Genomic DNA, 4,980 nt, shown 5'->3' with positions numbered 1-4,980 from the left:
TTCATTTTTAATTAATGTTTGTCAGCTTTATCAAGTAATGAAACTTCTTAAATGGGGTTAGTTCTGGGAAATTTCCATTGTACAGTCATGGCCAAAAGTTTTGAGAATGACACAAATATTAATTTTTACAAAGTCTACTGCTTCATTTTTTTTCTACTGGCAATTTGCATATACTCCAGAATGTTAAAGAGTGATCACCTTAACAGCAATTACTTGCAAAGTCAATATTTGCCTAGAAAATGAACTTTATCCCCCAAAACACACTTCAACATCATTGCAGCCCTGCCTTAAAAGGACCAGCTAACATCGTTTCAGTGATTGCTCCATTAACACAGGTGTGGGTGTTGATGAGGACAGGGCTGGAGATCAATCTGTCATGATTAAGTAAGAATGACACCACTGGACACTTTAAAAGGAGGCTGGTGCTTGGCATCATTGTTTCTCTTCTGTTAACCATGGTTATCTCTAAAGAAACACGTGCAGTCATCATTACACTGCACAAAAATGGCCTAACAGGGAAGAGTATCGCAGCTAGAAAGATTGCACCTCAGTCAACATCATCAAGAACTTCAAGGAGAGAGGTTCCCTTGTTGCCAAAAAGGCTCCAGGGCGCCCAAGAAAGACCAGCAAGCGCCAGGACCGTCTCTTAAAAGTGTTTCAGCTGTGGATCGGGCTACCAGCAGTGCAGAGCTTGCTCAGGAATGGCAGCAGGCAGGTGTGAGTGCATCTGCACGCACTGTGAGGCGGAGACTCTTGGAGCAAGGCCTGGTCTCAAGGAGGGCAGCAAAGAAGCCACTTCTCCAGAAAAAAACATCATGGACAGACTGATTTTCTGCAAGAGGTACAGGGAGTGGACTGCTGAGGACTGGGGTAAAGTCATTTTCTCTGATGAATCCCCTTTTCGATTGTTTGGGACATCTGGAAAACTGCTTATTCGGAGAAGACCAGGTGAGCGCTACCACCAGTCTTGTCTCATGCCAACTGTCAAGCATCCTGAAACCATGTGTGGGGTTGCTTCTCAGCCAAGGGAATGGGCTCTCTCTCAGTCTTGCCTAAAAACACAGCCATGAATAAAGAATGGTACCAGAATGTCCTCCAAGAGCAACTTCTCCCAACCGTCCAAGAGCAGTTTGGCGATCAACAATGCCTTTTTCAACATGATGGAGCACCTTGCCATAAAGCAAAGGTGATAACTAAATGGCTCAGGGAACAAAACAGAGATTTTGGGACCATGGCCTGGAAACGCCCCAGATCTTAATCCCATTGAGAACTTGTGGTAAATCATCAAGAGACGGGTGGACAAACAAACCTTCAAATTCAGACAAAATAAAAGCATTGATTTTGTAAGAATGGACTGCTATCAGTCATGGATTTGATCCAGAAGTTGATTGAGAGCATGCCAGGGAGAATTGCTGAGGTCCTGAAGAAGGGTCAACACTGCAAATATTGACTTGCTGCATTAACTCATTCTAACTGTCAATATAACCTTTTGTTACAGAAATATAATTGCAATCATTATGAGTATGTGATAAAAACATCTGACAAACACACATAAAAACCAGAGGGCAGCAGATCATGTGAAAATGTATGTCATTCTCAACTTTTGGCCATGACTGTATTAGCTCAGGGGCTCTGTAAATGAGATGGCCTCCAGTTAACTTTTATAGTTAAAATTATTCTGAAAATGTTACACTATTTTTTTTTTTTTTTTTTTTTTTTTTCCTTCTCCACCCTGCTATGAACACAAACAAGTCTTTCCCATTGCCCATTGTGAAAATTCAAAATTTGTGGATACATCAGCATACCAGAAACGTGTTTTAATTTTGCATTTAAACAGCCCAATTTTTTAAAAAAACCTGTTTTCTAGGATTTCAGTTTTTGTTTAGAAAATACTTCTTTTGGCTTTGGTTTTTCATATATTATACAACAAAAGGATGGAAATGGACATGCACAACCTAAAAAGATAAATTTGTCACTAAAAATAGTATGGTAAAGGGAACTAGCAAGATATAGTCAAATGGAATAAATATACAGGTGCTTCTCACAAAACTAAGATATCAAAGTTACTGTGTACATACACACGTATCAGCCGAGGCACCTAATTTTTGCCGCAGAAAACTTGAGCTTATTGACTCGCGTATAAGCCATGTATGCATTGTCCTCTCATCCCTGTCCTGCTATGTGCGGCTCCCCCTGTCAAGTCCTGGTATCTGCATGACTCTGCTTCCCCGTCCTCCTCACCTTTCTCTCGCCATCGTTGCATGTCCCTACATCTCCGTTGTCCCAGCATGGCAGTTCTTCCTGTGCTCAGCGGTCACGTGGTGCTGCTTATTAACCCCTTAATGACCAGAGCTTTTCGGTTTTGCATGTTTTTCCGCTCCCTTTCTTCCCAGAGCTGTAAAATATATATATATATATATATATATATATATATATATATATATATATATATATATATATATATATATATATAATGTATGTGTGTGTATATGTATGTGTGTATATATATATATATATATATATATATATATATATAATTTTTTTTTTTTTTTTATCAATATGGCCATGTGAGGGCTTATTTTTTTTTTTTTTCTTTTGTGCGGTGAGTTGTACTTTTGAACATCATTGATTTTTGCATGTTGTGTACTCAAATGGGAAAAAAATTACAAGTGCGGTGAAACTGCAAAAGTGCAATCCCACACTTGTTTTTTGTTTTGTCTTTTTTTTCTGCTAGGTTCATTAAATGCTAAAAATAATTCTCCATGTCATTATGAGTTCGTAGACACCAAACATGTCTAGGTTCCTTCTTTATACCTAAGTGGTGAAAAAAAAAAATTCCAAAGTCTCCATTTTTCGTGATCTCTGGTTGGGTGAGGGCTTATTTTCTGTGCACCGAGCTGACTATTTTAAGGACACCATTTATGTGCAGATATGATCTTTTGATCGTTCGTTATTGCATTTTAATGCAATGTTGTGGCCAAAAAAAACACAATTCTGGCATTTTGATTTCCTGCTATGCCATTTAGTGTTCAGGTTAACCCCTTCCTGACATCTGACGTACTATCCCGTCCACGGGACCCGAGCCCCTATGACCGGGGATGGGATAGTACGTCCTCGCGATCAGCGGTGCTCGGGGGGGGGGGGGGCGCTGATTGTGGCCGGCTGTCAGCTGACTATCACAGCTGACACCCGGCACTGTCGGGCAGTAACGGACCGCCCCCGGCACGTTAACCTCTGGCACACTGCAGGCAAACACGATCGCAGTGTACCGGGAGTTTAGGGAAGAATCGGCAGGGAGGAGGCTCCCTCCGTGCTTCCCTGAGACCTCCACAGCAGCGCAATATGCAGCGCTGCTGCGGGGGCCTCCTTCCCTGCAGGTCCCTGGATCCAATATGGCGGCGGGGGCCTTCGGTGCCTGCAGGGAGGCAGCTTCCTCACGGCCTGCAGAAGCCTTGTGCAGAGCCTGTCAGATCGCTGATCTTTCACAGCGCTGTGTGACGTCAGATCAGCGATCTGACACATGACAGTGATGTTCCCCCTGGGACAATGTAAAAAAAAAAAAATTCACTAATTTTTGGAAAAAAAAAACCCAATAGTTCACATTTAGTATCGCCGCATCCGTAACGACCCGCCCTATAAAACTGTCCCATTAGTTAACCCCTCTAGCCAACCCCTTTAAAAAATAAAGCATTTTTTTGCTTTTTTTTTTTATCATACCGCCAAACAAAAAGGCAGATATAAATAACCATGGTACCGCTGAAAACGTCATCTTGTCCCGCAAAAACCGAGCCGCCATACAGTGTAATCGGCGAAAAAACAAAAGTTATAGCTCAGAGTAGTGATGCAAAAATAATTTTTTATATAAATGTTTTCATTGCATAAAAGCGCCGAAGCATAAAAAATTACATAAATGACTTATCGCTGTAATCGTACTGACCCGAAGAATAAAACCGCTTTATCAATTTTACCGCACGCGGAACGGTGTAAACGCACCCCCCAAAAGAAATTCATGAAATGCTGGTTTTTGTTCATTCTGCATCCCAAAAATCGGAAAAAAGCAATCAAAAAAAGTCACGTACCCGTAAATGGTACCAATAAAAACGTCAACTCGTCCCGCAAAGAATAAGACCTCACATGACTCGGTGGGTCAAAATATGGAAAAATTATAGCTCTCAAAATGAGGTGATGCAAAAACTTACAAAAGCGTCTTTTAGCGTGTGACCGCTGCCAAACATAAAAACCCGCTATAAATAGTAAATTAAACCCCCCTTTATCACCCCCTTAGGGAAAAATAAAATTAAAATATGTATTTCCATTTCGTGGTTTCATTGTTTGTAAGCTATAATCAACATTCATAGAAATAAGTCATGCTGGTTGTAATGACTTCATATAAGAGTTTCACTTTTTGGATTGAAATAAATTACTGTATATTCTCGTGTATAAACCAAGATTTTCAGCACTTTGCGCTGAAGACTCCCCCATCGGCTTATATACAAGTCACTGTCCAGAAAGAAAGGGGGGAGGGGGGCGGCGGAGCAGCGGCAGGAGCGGGGTGGTAAATGTTTCGGCGCATGGCAGAGCTCGGAAGGGAAGGAGGGCCGTTAGACTTTTTCAATGCAAAATTGGCTGGAATTCAGATCAGACTCCATGTCACATTTGGAGAGCCCCTGGTGTGCCTAAACAGTGGAAACCCCCACAATTACCCCATTTTGGAAACTAGACCCCTCAAGGAACTTATCTAGATGTGTGGTGAGCACTTTGAATCCCCAAGTGCTTCACAGAAGATTATAATGCCTGGACGTGAAAATAAAAACTTTTTTCCACAAATATTTTTGCCCCCAATTTTTTATTAAGGGTAACAGGAGAAATTGGACCCCAAGAGTTGTTTTGCAAATAGTCCTGAGTAGGCTAATGCCCTACATGTGGGGGTAAAACACTGTTTGGGCGCATGGCAGAGCTTGGAAGGGAAGGAGCACCGTT

The sequence above is a fragment of the Dendrobates tinctorius genome, unplaced genomic scaffold (genome assembly GCF_039654945.1).
Source record: "Dendrobates tinctorius isolate UK_male_01 unplaced genomic scaffold, ASM3965494v1 ptg000254l, whole genome shotgun sequence".
NCBI classification, from domain to species: domain Eukaryota; kingdom Metazoa; phylum Chordata; class Amphibia; order Anura; family Dendrobatidae; genus Dendrobates; species Dendrobates tinctorius.
This window is presented reverse-complemented; position numbering follows the sequence as displayed.